Source organism: Emys orbicularis, chromosome 2 (assembly GCF_028017835.1).
Source record: "Emys orbicularis isolate rEmyOrb1 chromosome 2, rEmyOrb1.hap1, whole genome shotgun sequence".
Classification (NCBI taxonomy): domain Eukaryota; kingdom Metazoa; phylum Chordata; order Testudines; family Emydidae; genus Emys; species Emys orbicularis.
Window position 1 is genome coordinate 227,694,428 of NC_088684.1, and position 16,024 is coordinate 227,710,451.

Below are 16,024 nucleotides of genomic sequence, written 5' to 3' on the forward strand. Positions count from 1 at the left end.
ACTGCTCTATCACAACCACTAAGTTCTATTTTATGTCTACTTTATGGCTTTCCAATAATAGTCAATACATACTACTAAACCTCCCACACAAATAGACTTAATCAATACATATATGCAGGGCCGGCTCCAGCTTTTTTGCTGCCCCAAGCGGGCAAAGTGTGTGTGTGTGTGGGGGGGGGAGATAAAGCCCATTGGCGGCATTTCGGCGGCAGCTCAATCTTGCCGCTTCAGCCTTCAGTGGCAATTCAGCGGCAAGTCCTTCGCTCCCTGAAAGACCCGCCGCTGAATTGCCCCCGAAGACCCTGACCTGCCGCCCCTTTCCATTGGCCGCCCCACCTGCTTCCTTCGCTGGTGCCTGGAGCCGGCCCTGTATATATGCTATTCCAAAACCAGACAAAACCTATATTAAAATAAAGTTAAGATTGAGTGCATATCTGTAAATTAACAGTAAACATCAGAGGCATAATATTGTGATTATCCCCCAAACAAGCTGCGAACCCAGGAAATGGAGGGTTAAGGTTAAATTTAAAAGAAATGCAAATATTTTAAGGGGGGGAACTACCTAAGCACCCCATGACCTTAATTATATTAGCTTAACTCTAGCTAATGACACCATGCAATAGCCACATAATTGTGACGTGCATAAGTGTTTGTACTCCTAGGCTAAATTAAACTAATATTTAGCCAGGCTTGCAAGGCCTTGCGCTCAACTCGGTAGCATTTCTGTCTGTAACATGATACCTTTTGAACATCACATCGGATCAATTCCAAGATTTCAGGGAATGTTCTAGGCATCGGTAGGTATTACCTTACTGATTTGGGGGAAAACAAGAAAGGGGAACATGGGGGACACATGGAGATTCTGTCATCTGTGTAGCAGAGTCACAGCCTCAGGCACCTCTGCAAGTGTCTGTAGATCAAAGAGCTGGTTAACGGCAGCCATTAATACCTTCCAGCATAACCATACCCCTAACTCATCCCTGCCCATCCTCTCAATAGAGTCTAATGTTATGAGTAAGGCTATGAGTATGTCACAGAGGTTGCGGAAGTCTTGGAATCCCTGACTTTCAGAGACCTCCCTGACATAGGGGCCATACAGCAGCCCAGCCACCACTGGCAGTGGGGGACCCTCCAGCAGCAGCCCAGTGGCCTCCCCCCAACCCCTGCCAGCAGCAGAGGAATCCCCTGGAACTCTCCAGGCCCCACTGGCAGTAGGGGAATTCCCCGGAGTGCCCCAGCCACCAGCAGGGTATCCCCTGAACGCCACAGCCTCCATGAGTGGCGAGGGATGCCCTGGAGCACCCAAGCCCCCGCAGCTCCCAGCCCACCGGTCAAGGGTTCCTCCAAGCTCCTAGCCACTGCATGTAGTGGTGCAGGGTGCTGGACCCTCCTCCCTCCCCATTTTGTCAGGGATATTATTAGTATAAGTCAGGGACAGATCACGGCTTCTGTGAATTTTTATTCATTGCCCGTGACCTGTCCATGACTTTTACAAAAAATATCCATGACAAAATCATAGCCTTATTTATGAGCTAAGGTTAAATCGTATGTGTTGAGCTAGGGGGTTGAAACTGATGTGTAAATTCAGAGGCAGTGCTAGCCCATATTCCCCCCCTCACACACACTCAACACATACAGTTGAACCTCAGAGTTACAGACACCTCGGGAATGGAGGTTGTCCGTAACTCTAAAATGTTGGTAACTCTGCACAAAGCACAGTTCGGGCTCCAACTCCAGCAGCTGATATTCCAGGCCAGGCTTCAGCAGCAGCTGAGCTCCCTCCTCAGCCCTGGCAGCTTCCTTGCAGGCAGCTTCTTTCCCTGGATTGGACTGAGTTTGCAAACTTGTCCCCCTCCCTGCAGGGTTTGTGTGTGTATGAAAACAGCGTGTCCACCTCCCAGATGGAGGCAGAGGGGAACAGCGCGTCCCCCTCCTAAGGGTGGTGGTGGTGAAAGCGAAGCAGACCCCAGGTGCCTTGGGCTGGCAGCCCCAGCATCTTCACCACCGTAGCTGTAAGTGGCTGCCCAGCACGTGGGGGTGGGGGTGGGAGTGGGGACAAGCAGCCCAGATGTGCCTACCTTTAAGATGCAATACAGTACAGTATTTGCTTCTTTTTGGTGTGGGAGGGGTGTGTCTCCTTTGCTGCCTGATTGATTACTTCCGGTTTCATATGGTGTCCGGTTAACCAGTCAGTCCACAACTCTGGTGTTTGTATATTTGAGGTTCTGCTGTACTAAAAAAAGCTAACAGAGGGCCTCCTTGAGCTGCTCTGGGCACTAAGCAATTGCTTAGTCTGATTATGCACAGAGCCTCAAACTTTGACTAGCTGTTGGGGGGGGGGGGGGGGTGGATAGCTCAGTGGTTTGAGCATTGGCCTGCTAAACTCAGGGTTGTAAACTCAATCCTTGAGGGGGCCATTTGGGGATTAGTCCTGCTTTGAGCAGGGGGTTGGGTTGGACTAGATGACCTCCTGATGATCTATGATTCTATGTCAAAAACATAGACATGTTGGCCCCATGAATGACTCATCTTTCAGAGAAGAAGACATATAACAGTGGGGATGGGGGCATGTGAATTCTCAGAATAGTTATTCTGTGCCCAAATAGTGATTTGGGGCTGGATATGCTGTACTCTTCATAGAAAGCAAAGTGGTTGGAACCCAGCTTGAATTGCAAAATTCAGACTCAGCTCTGAGGAACCACAAACGGCAGTTACATAATAACAAAATCACCATTGAAAAGGTTGGAGTTAAGGTTGTGTGCATTTAAGTGTGGTTTTTAATTCCTCGGTGTGTGCACTGAAGGCAATAGCACTGATGCACAGGTGAATCCCAGAGTGGTGTACAGCTGCTATAGTGGTATGGGTCTACTTGTTTGGACTCGGCCCTTGTTGGTTCAGGGCCTGATTATTACACAGGGTAAAGTAAAACTGACTATGCACAAAATGTACAAAATAAACAAAGGGAAAAAATTCCAACTTCTTTCAATTCTTGTAATTATAAGTGATACTTGTAACTATAAGTGGTACAACATTTTCTGACAAATATGTGATATTCAAGTTAACAGTGTCCTATTATGATGGCTGGTGACTTTTTTTTTTTTTTTTTTTTTTTTTTTTTTAAAGACAGACCGTCCTGGTGGCCTAGTCATTCAGTACCACGTAACACAAAATACCAATAGATAATGTGGACATCAGTTAAAGTTGTTTGTGGAAATTGAACTTCATATTAGCTTACAAATTTAGTCCTTTTAAAAATGCAATTGTTATAATTTTAGTGTTTTCTTTCTTTGATGGATTAAACATAATAATTCTTATCTACTGTATGTTATAAACACCATGTTAGATCATTAAAAGATCATTTTTAAGCACATTTACTTTTGTCTATTTTTTTCCCTCTCAACTACATTAGTCAATTTCACTTTAAGGTTCTCTACTGCACAATGTAGATTGCAAACACTATTGGACTCTGCACATTTCTCTTGTACTTAGGCTTTGTTGAAGTGCCTTCCCCCCCCCTCCCCCAAATACGAGCGTCTCGTCAAGATCAGTCATCTTTAGTTTACGCTCAGTCTGCAAATTGAGGTTGAAAAGTTTTGTGAAGGGAAAATGAGTTATGTTTCAATGTCATAAATAAATAAAATATGATAGGATATTGGGTATTATGGTTTGAAAGAACACTTTTATTGTTCTTCCATCTTCTATCCCCAAGAGTGTGGTTATCTTGCAGCACCCATATCTTTTTACTTTATTGCTTAATAGACAACGCAAACAATAAATGTAGCAGCCTGTGGTTAGGGAGACAGTTACTATAGTAACAGTTGCAAACACCAGTGTCACTACAAATGCAGAAGTACTACTTAGTGTTACAGAGAGGAATGGCTGCAAAAGAAAACACTTTTTAGCAGTAATAGGTAAGCTTTATAATTTTTCATTCAATAACAAAAACAGGAAATGTGGTATTACATTCTTTATAGTCATTCAAATCCTCTGCTAAAATATTCAGTAAATAAATCAAAGCCTAACACAAATTTGTATTAAACTGCATTGGTGACAGCCAAAATATGCCCACCTGTCTCCATCCACTACATTAGCATCTGTAAAATATAAGGGGCTTCACTTCTTGGAAACATTGGGCTAGATCTTCAGTTGGTGTTACTTATCATAGCTCCGTTGAAGTCAGCATTGCTATGATATTATGAAGTTCCCTGTTTAGTGTGTGTCTCACTGATACTCTGGTATCAAGTGTGCTTAATTTAGAAGTATAAAAATCGCTTTTCTAACTGAAGTCCATAAACTCAATTTGGGGATTGTAAGTCAAACTAGTTAATTGAGTCATATTTTCCAAGCCTAGAATCATAGAAATGTAGGACCGGAAGGGACCTCGATAGGTCACCTAGTCCAGTCCCCTGCATTGAGGCAGGACTAAGAAGGGACAATTGCGATCATCTAGTCTGACCTCATGTGTAACACAGGCCATAGAACTTCCCCAAAATAATTCATGGAGCAGATCTTTTAGAAACACATCCAATCTTGATTTTAAAATGGTCAGTGATGGAGAATCTGCCAGGACCCTTGGTAAATTGTTCCAATGGTTAATTACTCACCATTAACATTTTATGCCTTATTTCCAGTCTCAATTTGTCTAGCTTCAACTTCCAGCCATTGGACCGTGTTATACCTTTCTCTCGAGATTGAAGAGCACATTATTAAATATTTGTTTCCTATGTAGGTACTTATCGACTGTAATCAAGTCACCTCTAAATAGATTGATCTCCTGGGTCTATCACTATAAGGCATGTTTTCTAATCCTGTAATCATTCTTGTGGCTCTTTTCTCTTTACCAACATCCTTCTTGAATTGAGGACAGCAGAGCTGGACACAATATTCCAGCAGCGGTCACACTAGTGCCAAATACAGAGGCAAAATAATATCTCTATTCCTACTTGAGATTCCCCTGTTCATGCATCCAAGGATTGCATTAGACCTTTTTGGTCACAATGTCGCACTGGGAGCTCATGTTCAGCTGATTATCCACTACGGCACCCAAATCTTTTTCAGAATCACCATTTCCTAGGATAGAGTCCCCCTCATATAAATATGGCCTGTGTTCTTTGTTCCGAGATGTATACATTTACAATTAGCCCTTTTAAAATGCACATTGTTTGCTTGTGCCCAGCTTACCAAAAGATCTGGATCCCTCTGTATCAGTGACCTGTCCTTATTATATGCCACTCTCCCAAATTGTGTGTCATCTGCAAACCTTATCAGTGACGATTGTATGTTTTCTTCCAGGCTATTAATCAAAAACAATAGAATAGGGCCAAGAACCAATCCCTGCGGAACCCCACAGGGGCTTCTTTTCTTCTTATTCATCATCAATAATAAAGACGCTGCAAGGTAAATTATACCCCAAGTAACATCTGTGAAACCTCACTGTCTTCAAATTCTGTCCTCAGTGACACTTCACTTGGTTTACATAGGTGTGACTAATTGGCACTAACCAGAAATTAGTGAACAATTCTATTGATGAAACACAGAAAGGAGTAGAATCCAGCTCATTCGCTTCTAGCTATAATTCTTATCCTACAAACACAAGCATATGTGTAACTTTACTCATGTGGCTAGCCCCCTTGACCCCCGTGAGGCCACATGTATGCATTAAGTTAAGCACGTGTGTAAGCATTTGAAGTACCAGGACTTGTTAGTCCCGCAGAGCTAGCAGAAGTAAAAAGCAATATAAACTTATTTTTGTCACTCATGTAAGAAGATAAGACTCTGAATAGACCCAGGGATCAGATCTGAAGAGCAGGAATGTTATGTTTGTGACAAAGTTCTGTCCTTGAGTTCTGTGTTTCCTGACGGATTTTTGCTAGCCTCAGAGGCTCACTGTGACCCTCCACATAGCCCTTCTCTCTCTCTAGAGGCAAGGGTCACAGTCTACTGAGCCATTTTTATCATAAGCCAGCAAAGGAGGTGAGGAGAAACAACCCTCCCTCACACACAGGGCCGGCTCTAGGATTTTTGCCGCCCAAGGCAAAAACAATTTTGGCCCCCCCCCCCGTTTTTTAATTACCCCACCCCCGGCCCCGCCTCAACTCCACCCCTTCCCCAAATCCCCAGCCCTGCCTCCTCCCCCCAGGCTCTCAAGCCTGGGAGGGAGAGCAGCGGCGCGCGAAACAGCTGTTTCGCGCGCCGCGGCCGCTCGGGATCTCCCCCTCCCTCCCAGGTTTGATAGCCTGGGAGGGAGGGGGAGACTCCGAGTGGCCACGGCACAGGCGCCGCTTCTCCCCCTCCCTCCCAGGCTCTCAAGCCTGGGAGGGAGGGCGAGTAGCAGCGCGCGAGCGGCAGCGGAGGTGAGCTAGGGCGGCCAGGGCACATTTTTAGGGGCGGCATTCTGGCACCGGCCATGCCGCCCCTAAAAATGTGCCACCCCAAGCACCAGCTTGTTTAGCTGGTTCCTAGAGCCGGCCCTACTCACACAGTCTCTGTTGTTTCCCAGTATCAGTGATTAATCAGGGAGGGGAGGGGGGGGAGCCCAGGCCCGCTCTCTACTCCGGGCTCCAGCCCAGGGACCCTAAACTTAGCAGCTATGGAAGCTGACTTTTTGGAAAGAGGGCATGTACAATTCCTTGGGCTACTTCCCCACAGCAGCCCCCACTCAATATCTTCTTCACAGTTACCTCAGGGCCTCCTTCCTTGCACCTGATTTGGATTCGTACTACTTCATTCCTCCAACAGCACAGCTCCCTCCTATAGCTCCTGACACCCACCGCACACTGACTAAGGCCTGGTCTACACTACGAGTTTAGGTCGACTTTAGCCGCGTTAAATCGAATTAAGCCTGGACACGTTTACACGACGAAGCCCTTTCTTTTGACTTTAAGGGCCCTTTAAACCGGTTTCTTTACACCACCTCCGACGAGGGGATTAGCGATAAAATCGGCCTTAGGGGGTCGGAATTGGGTTAGTGTGGACGGAATTCGACGTTATTGGCCTCCGGGAGCTATCCCACAGTGCTTCATTGTGACCGCTCTGGACAGCACTCTCAACTCAGATGCACTGGCCAGGTAGACAGGAAAAGCCCCGCGAACGTTTGAATTTCATTTCCTGTTTGCCCAGCGTGGAGAGCACAGGTGACCATGCAGAGCTCATCAGCACAGGTAACTGTGATGGAGTCCCAGGATCGCAAAAGAGCTCCAGCCTGGACCGAACGGGAGGTACGGGATCTGCTCGCCATCTGGGGAGATGAATCAGTGCTGGCCGAACTCCGAAGCAGTAAAAGAAATGGCAAAATATTAGAAAAGGTCTCCAAGGCCATGAAGGACAGAGGCCATAACAGGGACGCACAGCAGTGCCGCGTGAAAATTAAGGAGCTAAGGCAAGCCTACCACAAATCCAGAGAAGCAAACGGAAGGTCCGGGGCTGAGCCGCAAACATGCCGCTTCTACGCGGAGCTGCATGCCATTCTAGGGGGTGCAGCCACCACTACCCCAACCGTGTGCTATGAGTCCCTCACTGGAGAAAGACACAGGGAAGCGGGTTCGGGGTACGAGGAAGATGAGGATGAAGATAATGTAAATAGCTCACAGCAGCAAGGAAGCGGAGAAACCGGTTTCCCCAACAGCCAGGATATGTTTATCACCCTGGACCTGGAACCAGTAACCCCCGAACTCACCCAAGACCCTGTGGGCACACAGGGGACCTCTGGTGAGTGTACCTTTGTAAATATTACACATGGTTTAAAAGCAAGCGTGTTTAATGATTAATGATTAATTTGCCCTGGCAATCGTGGCCAGTACAGCTACTGTAAAAGTCTGTTAACGTGTATGGGGATGGAGCAGAAATCCTCCAGGGACATCTCCAGAAAGCTCTCCTTCATGTACTCCCAAAGCCTTTGCAAAAGGTTTCTGGGGAGGGCTGCCTTATCCCGTCCGCCATGGTAGGACACTTTACCACGCCAGGCCAGTAGCACGTAGTCTGGAATCATTGCATAACAAAGCATGGCAGCGTATGGTCCCGGTGTTTGCTGGCATGCAGACAACATCCATTCCTTATCGCTCTTTGTTATCCTCAGGAGAGTGATATCATTCACGGTCACCTGGTTGAAATGGGGCGATTTTATTAAGGGGACATTCAGAGGTGCCCCTTCCTGCTCTGCTGAACAGAAATATTCCCCGCTGTTAGCCACGCGGTGGGGGGGGAGGGGTGAAGTGACCATCCCAGAGAATTGGGTGTGTGGGGGAGGGGAGTTAGTTGGGTTTGTGCTGCATGTTAAACCTGAAACCGCAGCCCCTCCTTTTACATTACATTACATTACTGTTTTAAACCATCCCCACTTGTTAACAAGGTTAAAAAAGCCAAAAGACTGTGTCTTACCATGGCTGCCTGCAAGCTGAAATCTGTGGCCTGGCACTGCGTGAGTGATCTCCCACACCAAACCTGCAGGCTCTCAATATAAGAGGAAAAATGCGACCTTGTAACGAAAGCACATGTGCTGTGTGATGTGAACAGCAAAATCTAACGTGAAAGACTGTACCCATTGTTCTCTAAAATGTATCTTTTTTAACCACCTCTCCCTTCTCCTCCACCAGCTGCAAATGTTTCACCTTCACAGAGGCTAGTGAATATTCGAAAACGGAAGCGAAGGACGCGTGACGAAATGTTCACTGAACTACAGACTGCCTCCCACGCTGACAGAGCACAGCAGAATGCGTGGAGGCAGTCAATGACTGATTTTAGAAAAGCCCAATATGAGCGAGAGGCGAGGTGGCGGGCTGAAGAGCAGAGGTTGCGTGCTGAAACGCGGGCTGAAGAGGAGAAGTGGCGTCAGCTTGTAAACAGAAAGCAAGAGTTGATGCTCCAGCTGCTGGAGCATCAAACTGATATGCTCCTGCGTATGGTTGAGCTGCAGGAAAGGCAGCAGGAGCAGAGACCGCCGCTACAGCCCCTCTGTAACCAACAGCCCTCCTCCCCAAGTCCCATTGCCTCCTCACCCAGACGCCCAAGAACACGGTGGGGGGGCCTCCGGCCACCCAGTCACTCCAGCCTAGATGATTTCCAGAGCAATAAGTTTTAAAGTTTTAAAGTGCAGTGTGTCCTTTTCCTTCCCTCCTCCCCCACCCATCCCGGGCTACCTTTGCAATTATCCCCCTAGTTGTGTGCTGAATTAATAAAGAATGCATGAATGTGAAGTAACAATGACTTTATTGCCTCTGCAAGTGGTGCTTGAAGAGGGGAGGGGAGGGGAGGGTGGGGTGCTTGGTTTACAGGGAAGTAGAGTTAACCGGGTGGGTGGGGGTGCGGAGATTTCATCAAGGAGAAACAAACAGAAGTTTCACACCGTAGCCTGGCCAGTCACAAAACTAGTTTTCAAAGCTTCTCTGATGCACACCGCGCCCTGCTGTGCTGCTCTAACCGACCTGGTGTCTGGCTGCGCGTAATCAGCGGCCAGGCGATTTGCCTCTACCTCCCACCCCGCCATAAATGTCTCCCCCTTACTCTCACAGATATTGTGGAGCGCACAGCAAGCAGCAATAACAATGGGGATATTCTTTTCGCTAAGGTCTGAGCGAGTCAGTAAGCTGCGCCAGCGCGCTTTTAAACGCCCAAATGCACATTCCACCACCATTCGGCACTTGCTCAGCCTGTAGTTGAACAGGTCCTGACTCCTGTCCAGGCTGCCTGTGTACGGCTTCATGAGCCATGGCATTAAGGGGTAGGCTGGGTCCCCAAGGATCACGATAGGCATTTCAACATCCCCAACGATTATTTTCTGGTCCGGGAAGAAAGTCCCTTCCTCCAGCTTTCGAAACAGAACAGAGTGCCTGAAGACGCGAGCATCATGTACCCTTCCCGGCCAGCCCACGTTGATGTCGGTGAAACGTCCCTTGTGATCCACCAGGGCTTGCAGCAGCATTGAAAAGTACCCCTTGCGGTTTATGTACTCGGTGGCTTGGTGCGCCGGTGCCAAGATAGGGATATGGGTTCCGTCTATCGCCCCACCACAGTTTGGGAATCCCATTGCAGCAAAGCCATCCACTATGTCCTGCACGTTTCCCAGAGTCACTACCCTTGATATCACCAGGTCTCTCATTGCCCTGGCAACTTGGATCACAGCAGCCCCCACAGTAGATTTGCCCACTCCAAATTGATTCCCGACTGACCGGTAGCTGTCTGGTGTTGCAAGCTTCCACAGGGCTATCGCCACTCGCTTCTCAACTGTGAGGGCTGCTCTCATCCTGGTATTCTGGCGCTTCAGGGCAGGGGAAAGCAAGTCACAAAGTTCCATGAAAGTGCCCTTACGCATGCGAAAGTTTCGCAGCCACTGGGCATCGTCCCAGACCTGCAACACGATGCGGTCCCACCAGTCTGTGCTTGTTTCCCGGGCCCAGAATCGGCGTTCCACGGCATGAACCTGCCCCAGTAACACCATGATTTCCACATTGCTGGGGCCTGTGCCTTGTGAGAGGTCTATGTCCATGTCAATTTCCTCATCACTGTCGTCGCCGCGCTGCAATCGCCTCCTCCTCGGCTGGTCCCGGTTTTGCTTTGGCATGTCCAGGCTCTGCATATACTCCAGGACAATGCGCGTGGTGTTCATAGTGCTCATAATTGCCGCGGTGATCTGAGCGGGATCCATGATCCCAGTGATAGCTATGGCGTCTGGTCTGAAAAAAGGCGCGAAACTAGTATCTAAAGACCAGGGGAAGGAGGGAGGGAGGGAGGGAGGGTGGGGCGAGTGACGACATGGCGTACAGGTACAGGGAATTAAAATCAAGAAAGGTGGCTGTGCATCAGGGAGAAATACAAACAACTGTCACACAGAATGCACACCCCCCCCAGAGATTGAACTCCTAAGCCTGGGTTTAGTGGGCCGTTGATTTGACGGAGGGAGGGGGGAAGGAAATGAATACAGAACAAATCTATTTTTTACATCTTAAGACGACAGTGCAGCATGACTGATAGCCCTCGGCATTTTCTGGGTGCTTGGCAGCAAATACTGGGCGCTTACCAGTATGACGATGATGGATACCAATCATAATATACTATTTATTGCCAAAAGGCAAGGGGTTGCTGCTGTGTAGCAATGTAGCCCTACGTGTGCCAGCCACATGTCTGCCAGCACCCAGATCGCCCTCGGCCTTTTCTGGGTGCTTAGCAGACAATACTTGGCAGAAAATAGTATACTACGACTGATAGCCATCATTGTCCGACGAGGACGGTTAAAGGCAAGGGGTTGCTGCTGTGTAGCAATGTAGCCCCACGTGTGCCAGCCATATGTCTGCCAGCACCCAGATCGCCCTCGGCCTCTTCTGGGTGCTCAGCAGACAATACTTGGCAGAAAATAATATACTATGACTGATATCCATGATTGTCCGACGAGGACGGTTACCAGTCGTAATAAACCATCTACTGTCAAAAGGCAAGGGGCTGGTGCAATGCAGCCCTACGGCTGCCAGCCCCACAGCTACCAGCATCCCGATCGCCGATGAAGGCTACCACTCATGCTGCACCGTCTACCGCCAAAAGGCAGTTAGCTGCTGCTGCTGCTGTGTAGCAATGCAGTCCCACGTCTTCCGGCACCCGGAAGACATATGGTGATGGTGAGCTGAGCTGAGCGGGCTCCATGCTTGGCGTGGTATGTTGTCTGCACAGGTAACCCAGGTAAAAAGGCGCGAATCTATTGTCTGCCGTTGCTGTGACGGAGGGGGAGGGGCCTGACGCAATGTACCCAGAACCCCCCGCGGCACTGTTTTGCATCATTCGGGCATTGCGATCTCAACCCATAATTCCAATGGGCGCCGGAGACTGCGGGAACTGTGGGATAGGTACCCATAGTGCAATGTGCCGGAAGTCGACGCTAGCCTCGGTACTGTGGACGCGGTCCGCCGACTTCATGCACTTAGAGCATTTTATGTGGGGACACACACAATCGGCTGCATACAACCGGTTTCTATAAAACCGGCTTCTATAAATTCGACCTAATTTTGTAGTGTAGACATAGCCTAACTGAGAGGCTTTTAACTAGTTCCAGCCAGTCCTTAATTGGCTTCAGGTGTCCCAATCAATCTAGCTGTCTCTCCTGCCTTCTAGAAGGATCTTAATTGGCCCCAGGTGTCTTGATTAACCTGGAGCAACTGCCATTTGGTTACTATGGTACCAGGGATTTGTTTAGCCTGGGGCTAACATACCTGTTCCTCACTACTTTACTGTAGCCATCTGGCCTTGCCCCATCACAGTTACATAGTCACTTGTCAGAAGAGAACCCCATTTTTTAACTGCTTGCCCTGCCTAGGAGCCCAAGTTGATAATAAGAGCTGGAGCTATTTTTATTTACTGACCTTCCTGATAGATTTGCTTTTTCCCAAATATACTAAATTTTTAAAGTAAAAACTGATAAATGGAAGAGTGAGAGAGAGGATCATTACAATATTCCTGGGTAATTTTAGTAACACAAACTACAGGGAAATCATGTAGTTTGTATTCAATGCTTATGTAGAACACTAGCTTACTGACTTCAGTAAGAGTTTTGACTTATCAAAAACTAAGTGCTTTAGCAGTTGGCCCTAGAAGCGCAGGATATTATGCTACTCTCAACTACAAACTGCTGAGCGCCTTATAAAATCAGCAACTGTGTACAGGTGTTAAGTTCAGAAGCTCATTTTAGGAGCTATTTAGCTACACACAATGAGAATTTAAGGACATGGTCAATGTCTTACTATGTATTGTATAGGCCTATATTGTATTATTTTACAGGATTCAAAGATGGTAGGCTGCCCATGCATTTTTTGCCCTTCCTCTTTCTCCCCTACTACCTCTCCTATTGTATCCTGCCCACTCCACTGCCCTTTCCAATACCCTTGTCTCTCCCCTTCCTGCCACTACTGTTCTCTGAAAAGCTCATTGTTAGGTGGTAGCATTGTCATAGCTCCCGTCTTCTTCACCTGCTGTTGCTCTGAACAGCTCATGGTTGGCTATATCTCTTAAGTGTCCTGCATCATGCAGGACATCCCATTTCTTAGCACTTTTCCTGGCCCCATCTCAACAGGCTACTTGTCGGCACTGATGTTTTTCTTTCTTAATATCGCCCAGCATATACTACCACCAGGGCAGGTCCAGGGGTGCTAGTGATGGTGGGAGAGTTAGTATATCCTGACCACTGGCATTTTACCAGGGTCAGATAACAGGGAGTTAAAAATGCAGTAGCCAGAATAGTCTAGTGCTGCTTCTATTGCTGCCAGCATTGGAACTGCACTGTTGGTATTACAGTGCTGTGAGAGAAAGCAAAATGCTAAGGTAGACACAGCCACTTACTTCCATCAGGTGCATGCAGCTACATTAGGAAAACGTGTATGCCTTTTTGTGCAACTGTCCAGGAAAAGGCTTAAAGGTTTTCCTATTGTAGGGTTACCATACGTCCAGTTTTTCCTGGACATGTCCGGCTTTTTGGTAATCAAACCCCCGTCCGGGGGGAATTGCCAAAAAGCCGAACATGTCCGGGAAAATACCGGCCGGACACTTCCCCTCCCGCGGCTGCTCTGCTCCTCCCCTGACTCTTCGGCTCTGTTTAAGAGCCGAGCTGCCCGAGCGCTCCGGCTTCGGGCAGCCCCCTTGCCTCCGGACCCCGAGCCGCCGGCCGGGCACTTCCCCTCCTGGGCTCCAGTTGCTCTGCTCCGGCGGCGCAGGGTCTGGAGGTAAGGGGGCTGCCCGAAGCCGGTAGCGCTCGGGCAGCTTGGCTCTTAAACAGAGCTGAAGAGTCAGGGGAGGAGCACAGCAGCCAGAGCCCGGGAGGGGAAGTGCCCGGCCAGGGGCGCAGGATCCGGAGGCATGGGGGCTGCCCGAAGCCCAAGCGCTACCGCTTCACAGTTTGCCGGGCAGCCTCTAGACCCTGCGCCCCTGGCTGGGCGCTTCCCCTCCCGGGCTCCAGCTGTGCTGGGGAAGCGCCGGCTGGGGGCGGAGGGTCTGGGGGCTGCCCGGCAAACCGTGAAGCCGGTAGCGCTTGGGCAGCCCTTTTCGCGTGGCTGGGAGGGAGGAGGGGGAGTTAGGGTGGGGACTTTGGGGAAGGGGCGGGGAATGGGCGGAGTTGGGGTGGGGAAGGGGCGGGGTGGGGGTGGGGGCGGGGCCAGGGCCCCGTGGAGTGTCCTCTTTTTTTATTTTTTAAATATGGTAACCCTACCTATTGTGGTTGCCTCATACCAGCGGTGCAGAAGCCCTTCTGATTTGCTTCAATATCTATGGATCAAATTAACACCACTGCAACCTGCACTGGTGCAAACAAACCAGTGCAAGCTGCAACAGTGCAGTGCATACCTACGAAGCATTCTGAGTGCACCATGTCCATGGCATAGCTGTTACTGGAAGGATTACAGGTTTGTAGGTTGTTGCATCTAACCTACAATGGCCAGCACAGTTCCCGGAATCAGGTGCATAATATCTATAATACATAAGTGTATATTTGCCGCAGTTTTGGTTGGTTCCATTGCCCACTTTGAATAGTTCTGCTCTTCACAAAGAACTGCATGTCCGTCCTAAGGGACGGAGATGACACCCTTTTACACCCTCACGCTTGCAAATGTGATGGTGGAAACTTAGTAGCAACTACTGAATTTGTGCCATAAAGACAGTGGCATGAAGTCTCAGGCAATATTATGCTGAGCACCATCAGCATTGAGTGTCTGTACTCAAGGAGGGAAGTAAGGAGCTTAATTATGTTCATTCATTTATTCTATAATTATTCTAATTATGTTTGAATTTTCTTCTTTTGCTTTGTAGCTAGACTAACAGCTTCTGTCTCTTGTGTTTTTTCCTAGGATCCAGAAACGGGAGTGGTCCGGGCCCAAGTTCTTCTGGGCCCTCCCCGTCCATGTGGCCAGCCAAGTTCCCCTGACCCCCTTCCCATATGTCCTGCAGTGGGGCCCAGTGAGGCTGTATCATTGCTCTGGGATATATCACGGGTGGGTGCTGACCAGAGGGTGCTAGAGCATAATGGTGAGATATGTTGATTCACTTGGGGAAGACACAGTGTAGTGTTCCTGTCCAGCCCCTAACTAATGTCCCTTTTGCTATGGTCCCTTTTTTAGATGCTCTGAGGCTGTGCATGGCCTCTGAGTCCACCCCCCAATGATGTAAGTGCCCTGGTAGAAGGTTTATGATGTGGTTGCTGTGCTGGCTAACAAGGGAGTTTTGTCTTTCAGGTGGAGTTTTTATATAGGTTTTAGAAGTATTCAATACAGCTTATATACGTTTTATTTTACAGTAAACTTGTGGGTCTTCAATGCTGCTTTTGGAGTTGGGGTTTTGGGGTAAGGGGCTGGGTAGCGCTGAGACCAGATAAATATTGCCTTGAGTGCTCTTGGGCCTGCATGCAGCTGGTAAGGGGATATCTTGACAAGTGACAGAGCCATGCTCTGGGCAGTCAGAGCTGTCACTGAGGAGTAGGGCTGGAGCATTGTGGAATTGCACTAAGGGACCAATTGCACCATTGCAGACACTATCCCAGCCCTTGTGGTCTACACTGGCACTACGGTGGAGCAGGGAGACACAGAGCTTATCGATGCTCAGAGGAAGAGTTGTACCTGTGATGCGGCAAATACTAGTTCCCATTGGAAGCATTTGTGTGGCTGCCAGGTGTATGAAATGCCTGCTAGAAGGTTGTAATGGTAGTGGGAACATCAACATTCTCTAGTGCAAGCAATTCCCTTTTGAGCCACCTCCAACCTGTCCATGTATTACATGCCGAGGGAACAGAGCACAAGTCAGAAGGAGAGGAGAAGACCTGACAGCATAGAGATAGCATGAGCAGCATTTCCACACCATTGGCAAGGAGGGACGGATAGGGACGAGCAAGCTCAAGGAAGAAATGTGGGACAGAGAAGGAAGAGATGATTGAGAAAGAAGGGAGGAAAGAGGGAGACAGGAGGGAAGGGAAAGAGATGAAAAACAATGGGGGGGTTAGGATGATCCTTGTTCAGGGAGAATTTCCCACACTGTGGCCTTGGGAGGATGAAAAATATGTTGTTGGCTG